The sequence below is a fragment of the Balaenoptera acutorostrata genome, chromosome 2 (genome assembly GCF_949987535.1).
Source record: "Balaenoptera acutorostrata chromosome 2, mBalAcu1.1, whole genome shotgun sequence".
In the NCBI taxonomy this organism is placed as follows: Eukaryota; Metazoa; Chordata; class Mammalia; order Artiodactyla; family Balaenopteridae; genus Balaenoptera; species Balaenoptera acutorostrata.
In genome coordinates this window covers 70,438,049-70,453,370 of record NC_080065.1, presented here as the reverse complement: position 1 = coordinate 70,453,370, position 15,322 = coordinate 70,438,049, and the positions used below count along the sequence as shown (strand labels likewise).

Genomic DNA, 15,322 nt, shown 5'->3' with positions numbered 1-15,322 from the left:
TTTGTGTTTCCATACAAATTGTGAAATGTTTTGTTCTAGTTCTGTGAAAAATGCCATTGGTAGTTTGATAGGGATTTCATTGAATCTATAGATTGCTTTGGGTAGTATTGCCATTTTCACAATGTTGATTCTTCCGATCCAAGAACATGGTATATCTCTCCATCTGTTTGAATCATCTTTAATTTCTTTCATCAGTGTCTTATAGTTTTCTGCATACATGTCTTTTGTCTCCTTAGGTAGGTTTATTCCGAGGTATTTTATTCTTTTTGTTGCAATGATAAATGGGAGTGTTTCCTTAATTTCTCTTTCAGATTTTTCATCGTTAGTGTATAGGAGTGCAAGAGATTTCTGTGCATTGATTTTGTATCCTGCTACTTTACCAAATTGATTAGCTCTAGTAGTTTTCTGGTAGCATCTTTAGGTTCTCTGTGTATCCTATCATATCATGTGCAAACAGTGACAGGTTTATGTCTTCTTTCTCAATTTGGATTACTTTTATTTATTTTTCTTCTGTGATTGCTGTGACTAAAACTTCCAGAACTATGTTGAATAATAGTGGTGAGAGTGGGCAACTTTGTCTTGTTCCTGATCTTAGTGGAAATGGTTTCAATTTTTGACCATTGAGAATGATGTTGTCTGTAGGATTGTCATATATGGCCTTTATTATGTTGAGGTAAGTTCCCTCTATGCCTACTTTCTGGAGGGTTTTTTATCATAAATGGGTGTTGCATTTTGTCAAAAACTTTTTCTGCATCTATTGAGATGATCATATGGTTTTTATTCTTCAATTTGTTAATATGGTGTATCACACTGATTGATTTGGGTATACTGAAGAATCCTTGCATTCCTCGGATAAACCCCACTTGATCATGGTGTATGACCCTTTTAATGTGCTGCTGGATTCTGTTTGCTAGTATTTTGTTGAGGATTTTTGCATCTATGCTCATCAGTGATATTGGCCTATAGTTTTCTTCTTATGTGACATCTCTGTCTGGTTTTGCTATCAGGATGATGGTGACCTCTTAGAATGAGTTTGGAAGTGTTCCTCCCTCTGCTATATTTTGGAAGAGTTTGAGAAGGATAGTGTTAAGTCTTCTCTAAATGTTTGATAGAATTCGCCTGTGAAGCCATCTGGTCCTGGGCTTTTGTTTGTTGGAAGATTTTTAATCACAGTTTCAATTTCAGTGCTTGTGATTTGTTTGTTTATATTTTCTATTTCTTCCTGGTTCAGTCTCAGGAGGTTGTGATTTGCTAAGAATTTATCCATTTCTTCCAGGTTGTCCATTTTATTGACATATAACAGCTTGTAGTAATCTCTCATGATCCTTTGTATTTCTGCAGTGTCAGTTGTTACTTCTCCATTTTCATTTCTGATTCTATTGATTTGAGTCTTTTCCCTTTTTTCCTTGATGAGTCTGGCTAGTGGTGTATCAATTCTGTTTATCTTGTCAAAGAACCAGCTTTTAGTTTTATTGATCTTTGCTATTGTTTCCTTCATTTCTTTTTCATTTATTTCTGATCTGATCTTTATGAAGTATTTCCTTCTGCTAACTGGGTTTTTTTGTTCTTCTTTCTCTGATTGCTTTAGGTATAAGGTTAGGTTGTTTATCTGAGATGTTTCTTTTTTCTTGAGGTCGGATAAACTTCCCTCTTAGAACTTCTTTTGCTGCATCCCACAGGTTCTGGGTCATCGTGTTTTCATTGTCATTTGTTTCTAGGAATTTTTTGATTTCCTCTTTGATTTCTTCAGTGATCTCTTGTTTATGTAGTAGTGTATTGTTTAGCCTCCATGTGTTTGTATTTTTTACAGATTTTTTCCTGTAATTGATATCTAGTCTCATAGCATGGTCGGAAAGATACTTGATACGATTTCAGATTTCTTAAATTTATGAATGTTTGATTTGTGGCCCAAGATATGATCTATCCTGGAGAATGTTCCATGAGCACTTGAGAAGAAAGTGTATTCTGTTGTTTTTGGATGGAATGTCCTATAAATATCAAGTAAGTCCATCTTGTTTAATGTGTCATTTAAACCTTGTGTTTCCTTATTAATTTTCATTTTGGATGATCTGTCCATTGGTGAAAGTGGGGTGTTAAAGTCCCCGACTCTGATTGTCTTACTGTCAATTTCCCCTTTTATGGCTGTTAGCATTTGCCTTATGTATTGAGGTGCTCCTATGTTGGGTGCATAAATATTTACAGTTGTTATATCTTCTTCTTGGACTGATCCCTTGATCATTATGTAGTGTCCTTCTTTGTCTCTTGAAATAGTCTTTATTTTAAATTCTACTTTGTCTGGTATGAGTATTGCTACTCCAGCTTTCTTTTGATTTCCATTTGCGTGGAATATCTCTTTCCATCCCCTCACTTTCATTATGTATGTGTCCCTAGGTCTGAAGTGGGTCTCTTGTGGACAGCATATATACGGGTGTCATTTTTGTATCCATTCAGCCAGTCTATGTGTTTTGGTCGGAGCATTTAATCCATTTACATTTAAGGTAGTTATAGATATGTATGTTCCTATTATCAATTTCTTAATTGTCTTGGGTTTGTTATTGTAGGTCTTTTCCTTCTCTTGTGTTTCCTGCCTGGAGAAGTTCCTTTAGCATTTGTTGTAAAGCTGGTTTGGGGATGCTGAATTGTCTTAACTTTTGCTTGTCTGTAAAGGTTTTAATTTCCCTGTTGAATCTGAATGAGATCCTTGCTGGGTAGAGTAATCTTGGTTGTAGCTTTTTCCCTTTCATCCCCTTAAATATGTCTTGCTGTTCCCTTCTGGCTTGCAGATTTTCTGCTGAAAGATCAACTGTTAACCTTATGGGGATTCCCTTGTATGTTATTTGTTTCTTTTCCCTTGCTGCTTTTAAAGTTTTTTCTTTGTATTTAATTTTTGATAGTTTGATTAATATGTGTCTTGGCATGTTTCTCCTTGGGTTTATCCTGTATGGGACTCTCTGTGCTTCCTGGACTTGATTGACCATTTCCTTTCCCATATTAGGGAAGTTTTCAACTCTAATCTTTTCAAATATTTTCTCAGTCCCTTTTTTTCTCTTCTTCTTCTGGGACCCCTATAATTCGAATGTTGGTGTGTTTAATGGTGTCCCAGAAGTCTCTGAGAGTGTCCTCAATTCTTTTCATTCTTTTTTCTTTATTCTGCTCTGCAGTAGTTATTTCCACTATTTTATCTTCCCGGTCACTTATCCGTTCTTCTGCCTCAGTTATTCTGCTATTGATTCCTTCTAGAAAAATTTTAGTTTCATTTATTTTGTTGTTCATCATTGTTTGTTTGCTCTTTAGTTCTTCTGGGTCCTTGTTAAATGCTTCTTGTATTTTCTCCATTCTATTTCCAAGATTTTGGATCATTTTTACTATCATTACTCTGGATTCTTTTTCAGGTAGACTGCCTATTTCCTCTACATTTGTTTGGTCTGCTGGGTTTTTACCTTGGTCCTTCATCTGCTGTGTATTTCTCTGTCTTCTCATTTTGCTTAACTTACTGTGTTTGGGGTGTCCTTTTCACAGGCTGCAGGTTTGTAGTTCCTGTTGTTTTTGCTGTCTCCCCTAGTGGGTAGGGTTGGTTCAATGGGTTGTGTAGGCTTCCTGGTGGAGGGGACTAGTGCCTGTGTTCTGGTGGATGAAGCTGGATCTTGTCTTTCTGGTGGGCAGGACCGCGTCCGGTGGTGTGTTTTGGGGTGTCTGTGAACTTATTATGATTTTAGGCAGCCTCTCTGCTAATGGGTGGTGTTGTGTTCCTGTCTTGCTAGTTGTTTGGCATGGGGTGTCCAGCACTGTAGCTTGCTGGTTTTTGAGTGGAGCTGGGTCTTAGCTTTGAGATGGAGATCTCTGGGAGAGTTTTTGCCTTTTAATATTACGTGGGGCTGGGAGGTCTCTGGTGAACGAGTGTCCTGAACTTGGCTCTCACATCTCAGAGGCTCAGGCCTGACACCCGGCCAGAGCAATAAGACCCTGTCAGCCACTTGGCTCAGAAGGAAAAAAGAAAGGAAAGAAGGAAGGAAGGAAGGCAGGAAGGGAAAGAAAAAAATATTATTAAAATTAAAAATATAAAAACATAATAAAAAAGGAAAGAAAGAAAGAAGAAAGCAACCAAACCAAGAAACAAATCCACCAATGATAACAACTAAAAAAAAAAAAAAAAAAGACAAACAAACCAAAAAAACGGACAGACAGAACTCTAGGACAAATGGTAAAAGCAAAGCTATACAGACAAAATCACACAAAGAAGCATGTCCATACACACTCACAAAAGGAGAAAATGGAAAATATATATATATATATATATATATATATATATATATATATATATATATATATAAAAGAAGAGAGCAACCAAATCAATAAACAAATCTACCAATGATAATAATCTCTAAATACTAAGCTAAAATAAACATAAAACCAGAAACAAATTAGATGCAGAAAGCAAACCCCAAGTCTACAGTTGCTCCCAAAGTCCACCACCTCAGTTTTGCGATGATTCGTTGTCTATTCAGTTATGCCACAGATACAAGGTACATCAAGTTGTTTGTGGAGATTTAATCTGCTGCTCCTGAGGCTGCTGGGAGAAATTTCCCTTTCTCTTCTTTGTTCACACAGTTCCTGGGATTCAGCTTTGGATTTGGCCCCGCCTCTGCATGTAGGTCACCTGAGGGCGTCTGTTATTCGCTCAGACAGGACAGGGTTCAAGTAGCAGGTGATTAGGGGACTCTGGCTCATTCAGGCCGGGGGGAGGGTGGAGTACGGAATGCCGGACGAGCCTGCAGTGGCAGAGGCCGGCGTGATGTTGCAACAACCTGGGCACCGTGTGTTCTCCTGTGGAAGTTGTCCCTGGATCACGGGACCCTGGCAGTGGTAGGCTGCACAGGCTCCTGGGAGGGGAGGTGTGGATAGTGACAGAATTCTTGCAGACAGAATTCTTGATGGCTGCAGCAGCAGCCTTAGAGTTTCACGCCCGTCTCTGGTGTCCATGCTGATAGCCGTGCCTCGCGCCCATCTTTGGAGCTCGTTTAGTTGGTGCTCTGAATCCCCTCTCCTCGCGCACCCTGAAACAATGGTCTCTTGCCTCTTAGGCAGGTCCAGACTTTTTCCCAGACTCCCTCCCGGCTATCTGTGCCGCACTAGCCCCCTTCAGGCTGTGTTCATGTAGCCAACCCCAGTCCTCTCCCTGGGATCTGACCTCCGAAGCCCGAGCTTCAGCTCGCAGCCTGCAGACAAGCCTCTTAGGCTGGTGAGTGCTGGTTGGTATCGATCCTCTGTGCAGGAATCTCTCCAGTTTGCCCTCTGCATCTCTATTGCTGTGCTCTCCTCCATGGCTCTGAAGCTTCCCCCCCCCGCCGCCCGTCCCCCATCCCCGCCAGTGAAGGGGCTTCCTAGTGTGTGGAAACTTTTCCTCCTTCACAGCTCCCTCCCAGAGGTGCAGGTCCCATCCCTATTCTTTTGTATCTGTTTTTCCTTTTTTCTTTTGCCCTACCCAGCTACGTGGGGAGTTTCTTGCCTTTTGGGAAGTCTGAGGTCTTCTGCGAGCATTCAGTAGGTGTTCTGCAGGAGTTGTTCCCCATGTAGATGTATTTTTGTTGTATTTGTGGGGAAGAAGGTGATCTCCACATCTTACTCCTCCACCATCTTGAAGTTCCCTCCTTGTCATCTATTCTTAACATAAGTTTATAAGAAGCATATCTATTTATTTAATCATTAGGTCAGACTACATAATAATAACGTATTCTGTTTGAACATACCAGAAAGTAGCAATGTATCTCATTATGAATATTTTGTTGAACATAGCTAATATTCTATCTTCTTTTCAGCAGTTAAATATTTAAATCCAGATTTAAGGTTTTTAATACCTTACTTCTCTGAAATATATGTGTGCATTATTAGTTAGCTCTGATACACATTGTAGTTGTTTTTCCTGCAAATATTGTCCAACAAAAATGAATATTTAACCTGAACATAACAAAATATCAGGGTCTACCATTATTATATAAAATTACTTTGAAAAGAAACAAAAGTTAAATTTCTTGGGCTTCCCTGGTGGCGTAGTGGTTGAGAATCTGCCTACCAATGCCGGGGACACGGGTTCGAGCCCTGGTCTGAGAAGATCCCACATGCCACGGAGCAACTAGGCCCGTGAGCCACAAGTACTGAGCCTGCGCGTCTGGAGCCTGTGCTCCGCAACAAGAGAGGCCACGACAGTGAGAGGCCACGACAGTGAGAGGCCCGCGCACCGCGATGAAGAGTGGCCCCCGGCTCGCCACAACTAGAGAAAGCCCTTGCACAGAAACGAAGACCCAACACAGCCAAAAATAAATAAATAAATAAATAAATTCAAATAACCTTTTAAAAAAAAAAAAAAAAAAAGTTAAATTTCTTATTTTAATAGGCTGACCTATATTCATTACATTATAAAATAGATCTCATGTGAATCTCACATAAGAGTTAATGTATGAAAAGCTGGCTTAGCTTCTACAGATTTATAATAAAATTGTTACTCTATTAAATTCTCCTAGAATGCTCTTTCTATAAAATTCATAAAGCATCCTTTGTTTTCGTAGCTTTACATTTGTTTTGTTTAAAATTCTACATTGGGTTTTCCCTTTCAGAACTACAAAAATCATTGCAAATACTATATGCAAAGCATTTGTGATACTTTCTTCTCTAGGAATGTTCGATTAGTAAATGCATTATCATCAAGAATTCATCTTCTGTCTCAGTTCTATACTGGAAATGCTGACAAATGATTTACTTTTTTATTTAGTTTGGAAGGAGGAAAAATAATGGAGCTGAGGTTGTGACGTTGAGAGCAGACTTTAAAAAGTTACTTGCGAGAACTTTTAGTTCCCTTTTCCAACACTAACAGTTCTCTGACTCTATGATTATTGTGTATTTATTTTCTCTATGACAAATGCTTCTTTATATTTTTAGCAGTGAATATACATGTAGACATCTCTAGAATTCAAATAATCAAATCATCTACTGTGTACTTCCAGGCTCCATTTGGGCCTCCATCCTTTGTTCCACCAACTTTCCAAAGTATGCTAGCATTAGAGAGGGCTCATTATGCTGTACCTGCCATCTGCAATGGCTTTCTGTTTATCCTCTTCTTGCTTAGTTTCTTTTGACCTCTGGAACACTGAGACTTCATACTTGACCTGAGATAACATCCAGCGTGAAGAAAAGCAAAGCTGCATTGTACAGGAAAAAAATGACCAGATAGCTGATAATTGGATATGGGAGAGTGATTTATCTCTCAAATAAAAATCTGTTTGACATGCCAATCATATTGCTATAACAAAACATCAGAGGCAACACCTTGCAGTACTTATCCTTATATGCATTTACCAAAGACACTTAAAAGATGTAAATAACTTATAAGTGTGGAAAAGTGTCTTCTGCATAGCAGTGTTTGGATATTTACATTTGGTTATTCGACTCATGTTTCTTGGAGCAACTGAATCCCACCTTTAGCATTTACCTCGGCATTATACCCCTTTTTAGCTCTTTCCTGTGCAGATGTATGTTTTGTCAGAAGGCAAGAATAGGTATACATCTGCAGGTTTTTGAATTGCAGGCTTTTGACACTACAGACAAATGTTTCATCCGACCACATCGTTATCTTCATAGTTGGTAGAAGATGAATTGTGTAGTGTAAGTGGAAGCCTGAGTACAAGTTACTGAAATCTTGCCTGGCTGCAAAAGTACATTCAGTGCTTGAAAAGCCCGTATGCTTTTCTCTTTTGAAAGAATATATCTTAAAATGTGCTCTTTGATAGTCCTATGGCAATGCTATTAGCTGTGATAGGATGATAATATTAGATTTGACTGACCTTTGTGAATTACCTCAATACAAATTTTGACCTTTGAATACTAGAGTCCATTGGCCCTGCTATTTAAATAACTCTATCATTCTGCATCAATATGCTCAAAAATTAGCTTGGGGAAATATTAATGGACAGTTTCCTATTCAAATTTAGCTTATTCATGAGTTTAATTTTTTCTGGAATTTAAAACAATTAATTTAAACTGATAGTACATCATAATTGACTTGAGATAATACAGTGTGAAGAAAAGCATAACCACATTTTACAGGAAAATAGCTAGACGGCTGAGAATTGAATTTGTAACTTTATGAAGGCTGGTTTTCATTCCAGATACTTCCCCTACCTCCAAGAGCTAATTATTATATATTTCAAGTGTTCCAGCATACCAAGAAAGAATTTCTGATTTTAACACCCACCCAATATGTAGAATCCTTAGAGTGATAATATCTACATTAAGAAGATTAATTCAGTTTCAAGAAAGGAAGAGAAGTAACTCCAAAACAACAATGATTTGTTTTAATGTATGTTAACCCACAATATTGAGAACTTCCAATTGTAAGGCACTGTGCTAAGTGCTTTGGAAACATAAATAATGCAAAAGGCATGGTTTCTACCTTTAAGAAGTGTATTATCTAAGAGAAAAACTATGCACAAACAGCTGTTCCTCGTCATTGATCTCGGGCACCTCTGAGCTTCTCAATATTGAAAATAATACAGTTCTTAATAGAATGGGGGAAATTCTTTAGTGGCCACGTATCACAGAATCAATCTTCAAGATTGTGAAGAAAATTAGCATTTATCAAGGGTAAGCAGCCCATCTGATGCAAAGAGATAGAGTTTTCTCCAAGCTATACATTCATTTTATGTGAATTCCAAATATGCTTAACTAATTTTTGGAAACCATTTTGATGATTTTTCAGCTACTGGTTTCCCTAAGCAATGTTACTGTGGCCATATGTGAAATCTATGTCTTGATACAAAGCAGCATTCTCTAAGTGTGGAGAGAAACAAACATCACCGAATGGGATTTTCACTCTAAGTCCTGTTAAGGTGATCACTTCCAGTGCAATGAGGAGCGGCTGGCTGACCCCCAGGGTGCTCTTCAGGGGTTTGTGAGTGAAGGGAAGGCTGTGTTGTGCATGTCCACTTTCACATTCTCACACCATGTGCAGGGAGCTCCTTCCCATCTCCCTGGTCTCCTACCACCAAACCAGTGCCTCCAAACCCTATTCCCGAGATCAGCCTTTCTTATACTTCCTGTCGTCGTTCTATCCCTTGTCCTCTTTCCTCTGACACCAGTCTGCAACACCAGCAAAATGATAGCCTGAGAGAAATCAGCAAGTGTGTGTGTGTGGGGGGGGGGTGCGGGGGGAGCTTAAGTGACAAGACTCACAAGCAAAACATCTTCAGGGCTCCTGTTAACCTCTGAGCCCCAGTGTGAGGAATAGTGGCCTTGATCTCTCCCTCACCAATTTAGAACCCAGTATCAAGACAACTCCAAAATAGAGCAAACACTAGGAATAAAAGAAAGGCCTTGGTCCAGGTGGCACAGAGGGAAGTTTCTGCTTGAATCAGCATTTGCTTCTGCAGTATTGGAGGTCATTCCTTCGCCCGTGCTCGTGTTCAGCACAATTATCGTGCTATGCTAAGCACAGGAGAGGTCTCACACTCCTGTAAGATGAGATGCCCAGAGAAGGAGAAGACTGGAGATGTTTAAAGATTTGTTTCTTACATGGCTTTAATTTGAAATCCTTTCATTCTGAATATGTCCGGATACTGAGATAGAGCGAATGAAAGCAGTACGTTCCTGTTACAGATTCAGCCAAGCATCTCCCTTATTTGAAAGGCTTAATCAGCACACTCAGGAACAAGACGTGAGACATCTTGAGGCACTGCTTCCTTGTCAGCTGAAAGATCAATAAAATGCAGACACCATTCTTTGCCACGCTGCAGAAAATGAATTTGCAGAGTGAGAAGGACTTCACTTTGAAGCTACTTTATTTGCGCGTGAACTTGGCAAAGGCAGAGAAGTGGCTCTGGGGAGAGCATATGAGGCTTGGCCCCAGCTGGCCCAGTTGCTTTTGCTCAGCCTTCCAGGTGACATCACTCACTAGCTCAGTTCATCTGAACAGCAGGGCCTCAGGTCAGAGACATTTCCAAGCCACTCAGACAATTCAGGCAAAGCAGTTATTTAACTGATTATGTAAATGACACCTAAAAGCCTCTGGTAATCGTTGTTGATTGGACTCATTAATTTAGGATTATTGTTGAATCTGACAAAAGCAAGCACAATACCAAAGATACATAAACACAGCTCTAATGGTCAGGAAATGTAGACCACCATGTCCTACTGCCATATTTGACAGTGATCAAATTGCCACTGGTCCCACTCTAGGGGTAACGGTGGACAATTTCAGAAATACCTGGTTGCTTTGTGGCAACTAGTTGAAAGAGAAGTAACCCACTTGACTGCCACTCTGTTTTTTTTTTTTTTTTTCCTTATGGAAGAAATGCGCTCCCTCTTCACTCAGCATATAAACAACTTCTAAAGGCTTCAGTATCTGTGTACTCTTGAGAGACTAAGTGGAATAATTTTTTAATTTAAAAATAAATTACACAAATAAAATGTTACAATGTTAGCTGTAATTTTTACTGTTTATTTACCTTTTATATTTATTTTAAGATTAATTTTCTGCCAAGAATGAGGCTTGCTGCTGGGTACTATGTGGGATATAATCCCTGTCTACAAAGGGGCTCCCCATTTTGTGGGACAGCAGATGTACACACATGGATGAGCCGTGGGGCAAGGAAGTTCTGGGTGTGGCCTCAGCTTAGAAGCAAGTTTTCAATTTTCAATCCTGTCCCTGCAGCCTGGTTGATGTGAATCTAGCCCGTAGGGTTCTGCATGGTAATAGCAGGTGGGACTAAAACAGGTCCCCTCAAATGCAACCCACCAGCAAGAATAATTTTTGATAAAATTTTAAGGAAGGAATTAGATTCAAAGGTGTTAGTTGTGAGACATGGCCAATCCCTTAACTGGGAGCTACTATCTGCTATTTACTATCTGTCACCCTCGAAGATACTCCATTTCTCTCTTCCATTCTACATCTAATTAATACTAGCTCTGCTCAATTTTAACTTCTAAGTATGCTTTGAACTCTTCTTCTTTTCCATTTCTCTTTCAGACCTGCATCATTTTTCACCTGGACCATGGTAGTAGCTTGCTATTTGGCCACAGTTTTGTCCCCTCTTAGGTCATTTATATTAAATGACAATATCACCATAGTTAGAATCCTTCAAAAGCTCCCCATCACTAATAGAATCACTTCTTCTCAGCAAAATAATCTAGGCTATCTCTGCTTCTCCATCCCATCGTTGACTATCCTCTGACCAGCCCGTCTTGATCTAGTAATACTGATCTGCCTCTACTTCCCTATCATACCAGGCTGTTTCCTATCTCTCTGTCTGCCCTCCCTTTCTTCTTCACTATGTTAATCCCTACTCTATTCCAGGAAGTCTTTCCCTGAAGCCCAAGCTGGCTTATAATTCCCTCTCCCATTCTCCCAGGGAATCCTGTGCATCCAACATCACAGCCTCTGCTCTGTTATATTAAAATGTTTCCTTCAGGAAACCAGTACCGTAAATCTAGTGCAGTAGCTGACTCCTGCTTCTCACTCAGAGATCAGATTTATGTCACCTCTCAGAAAGGCCATCTCTGATCATCTCATACTCCCACCTGGTTCACCCCTTTTTTTCTTTCACTTATCACTTTATGGTATTTCCTTGTTTATTTAAGTGTTTGTATATAGTTTGTCTCTCCACTAGAATGTGAACTCTGAGAGCTGAGACTTTTTCTGCCTTGTTCATCCCTGTATCTCCACTGCCTGGAAAAGTGCTTGGTATATAGTAGGCCTTTAATGAATATGCATTTTTCAAAACTGAATTTAATGAATGGAGAATGGATGGATGGATGGATGGATGGATGGATATATTGATGAATAGATGGGCATGTAGTAAGAGGTCAATAAATTAGTCAAGACTGAATAAGCCTATCCATATTAGATAAGCAGTATATAGGCCAATAATGGTAGTAGGTCAATTTTTTAACACCTATAAAGGGACACAGACCACCATAATACCTCAATATTTACTTCTGTGACTCACTGCCACAGACTGTTGTCTACTATTTTAAGGTATCCCAGTTTGTGAAAGCTCTGTCATATCCTGAGTACCACTAGTAATATTCTGCACGTTTCCTTCATGTTAATTTTCCTATCTTCTATCCTAGTATGTTTATGCACACATCCCCATATAAAAACACAGAAGAAAAAAAATTCAGAACCAACTTTTAAAGAATTACTGAACTCTTCACTCTATCAATTGACATTATTTTCTGTTTGTGCATAGAGCATTTGGCTTAAATTCCAGACTCATCTTTTATGAGTTTAACTTCCCTCCTCAAAGGTTTCCTCATTTATGAAATAGGTGTGATAATCTTTTTTCCTTGAAATATTATTTTGATTATGTGAGGAAACACATGTGGATGCATTTTTCAAACTTCAGAATGCTCATCTAATATTGTTTTTCAAGTATCATTTCATATCCTTCCCTCACTTATGGATAGTGATAGCAGTGTATATCTCCATATTATCTTTCTTTTAAGCATCTTATTGTTTCCTGCTTAAGGTCAGTTAATCTTAGGTGTATAATCATTTGCATTCTGAATTGCAACTCCTTCATTAGTTTTTATAACTGTTGCATTCAATAGGACATTGGGGAAGTGGATGGCACAGGCAAAAGGAAATTGGATTTTGAACCTTTTATTATGATGACATCCATTTGACTGTAGTCCAAATGATGAGTGAAGAAAAGCTGGTGTTGTGACAACTTTCCAGTGTGAAATAAAGTGTAAGAGTTGGATTTGCTTATTAGTTTGCTGTTTAGGAGAGAAAAAAAAAAGCCCCCAATACCAATATTCAGCACATATTTACTGAGCTCTTCTTGTGTACAAGCCAAGCCACTGTGAGCATCTAAGGATACAGCAGCGTAAGATCTGGTGCCTGCTCCACAGGAGCTAAAAGGCCAGGATCACCTCATCTCTAAAGAGAGAAATGCAAGTGGCCTTGTAGAACCAAGCTTATTATTCCCAATTTATAGTCACAAAGGCAAAGCACTGTGTACCTTTCCTTACCTCACAGCTGGTGAATTAGGGGTCACCATGACCACAATTTTTAAAATGAGAAAAATTGAGGACCACTCAATTTTTAAGGAATTAAACTGATACCTCACAGACTCATGCTTTGGTCAAGAACCCCCCAGAGTCATGTTCCCTCTGCTGGGCTTTAGTGATCAGCAACATAAAGTATAGTATGTAAGTGAATGTTACAAAACTTTATTTAAAAAAAAAAAAATTGTGGAATTGAGGACTGAGAAAAGAAATATTCATCAGTTTGACATCACAACAATGAGATAGCTCATGTGAAAATATTTTGTAAGCTGTGAAGCCCTATATAAATATAACATGCCAATATATTTTTTTAATTATATTTTATCTGAATGAATGACTATTGAGGGCATGACAAAGATTGGGAGCCTTATGGCAGAGTAAAAAATTGCAAATATATTTTTTAAATTGCTCATTGGTGTTTGGCCTATATGATAATGCAACAGTTCACAGCCACTGTTTGTTGATATAGTAGCTAATAAGGGGAGGTTGGTAGGTTGAGAGTGCTGACAAAGTAGACATACTGCATAGTGTAGTTTGAGGTCTAATTTTGTTTAAAATGGTTACAAATTCGGTGAAGATATCCAGTTCAGCATAACATCTTTAGAAGTAAACAACTAAATGGTACACAGTTCTTTCTAAGGCTAAGCAGTTTAATTAATCAAAGCTGGCTCTCTAACTCTGCCATGCCACTGACTGGCCTACAATAAATGGCCTCCCTGCCTGCTGCATTTTTCCATCCAAACATTGTACAAATCAAGGACAAGTATCCTTGAGACTCCTTTTAATGGCAGTATTCTTAAAAAGCCAGGCTCCTGCAGTTGCTTAAAATCAAAGCGCATCATGAAAGTTTCTTAGTGCTTTTATGAAATCTGTAAAGATCTTGAAATTTGAAATGCAAAGCAAAGCAAGAGGCCAAAGACTCAACGTTTGAGTTTTCAACGTTAATTTTTTAGGAATGCGGAAATCAGATTATTATCGGTGGCTTCTAATACTGCTATTCTAAAAACGAATGGCTTCTTAATTTAATGACTTCAAAATGATATAGTGCACCTTTATAAAGTGCTAAAGAGTTCTAAATACAATGCTTTAGAAAAGATCTTGGGCTTCCCTGGTGGCGCAGTGGTTGAGAACCTGCCTGCCAATGCAGGGAACACGGGTTCGAGCCCTGGTCTGAGAAGATCCCACATGCCGCGGAGCAACTGGGCCCGTGAGCCACGATTACTGAGCCTGCGCGTCTGGAGCCTGTGCTCCGCAACAAGAGAGGCCCACGCACCGCGATGAAGAGTGGCCCCCGCTTGCTGCAACTAGAGAAAGCCCTCGCACGAAACGAAGACCCAACACAGCCAAAATAAATAAATAAAGTGAAAAGAATCAAATTTAAAAAAAGAAAAAAGAAAAAAGAAAAGATCTTACTACCTAAATTTAACTTATCAGGTGAATGATTTGTCAACTGTCAATCACAGAGATGCAATTTTTGCTGTATTAATGTCATCTTTACTAATAAAAACTGATTAAGATGATTACTTATCCACACATTTTTGTTTTTATAAAAAGTGTTTAAAGGTTTTAAATTCATTGGGGAAATGTTAGTAAGTAATGTGCTTAGAACTACTTATTATCTGAGCTTGGAATAGAAAAAAGAAACATGTTTACACTTAGTGAAAAAAATGGTTACCAGTGAGAAACATCTTTGTAACTTTTTAAAATATTATAGTCCAGCGGCAAAGTTCTTCCTTTCATATTTTCAATCTCAATCTGAGTGTAATCATTTAATTACTGATAATCATTAGACGTCAATAGTAATTAAAATCTAAAATATGCTTGGTAGCAATCACTGATCAAGTTGACTTATATACACTAACATTTAATAATAGCAGTACGCTCCTTTCATATTTTCAGGAATTCTAGTATGTATTATAGTGCATTTTATAATAGAATTATCATATTTGTTTTACAAATCTAATTTTGCAATAAGTTGAATGTAGTATATGAAATGTTAATGAAATTAAGAAAACTAGGTATTACTTTTCATTATATCATATTACTTGTTCTGAATTTTCAAAACTGAATTCACAATAAATGTACTTTCTGGTGAAATTTTAGGAAATAATTAAGAAATTCGAATGTATATGATATATAGTACATATATAATTTTTAGATTGATTTACCTTCATTTCTAATCTTAAAATCTAAACACATTTGGTATCTGAGAACATATTATTTGAGTATATTATGCTTTAATCTTAGTATTTAAAATTTTTATTAG

General features: G+C 38.2%; 1 protein-coding gene across 2 annotated transcripts in view; it reads left to right on the top strand.

The window, feature by feature from the left end:
• EDIL3 (EGF like repeats and discoidin domains 3) overlaps positions 1–15,322 on the top strand; it is a 437,611-nt gene that overhangs the window by 263,168 nt on the left and 159,121 nt on the right. The gene's annotated exons all lie outside the window — the stretch shown is intronic.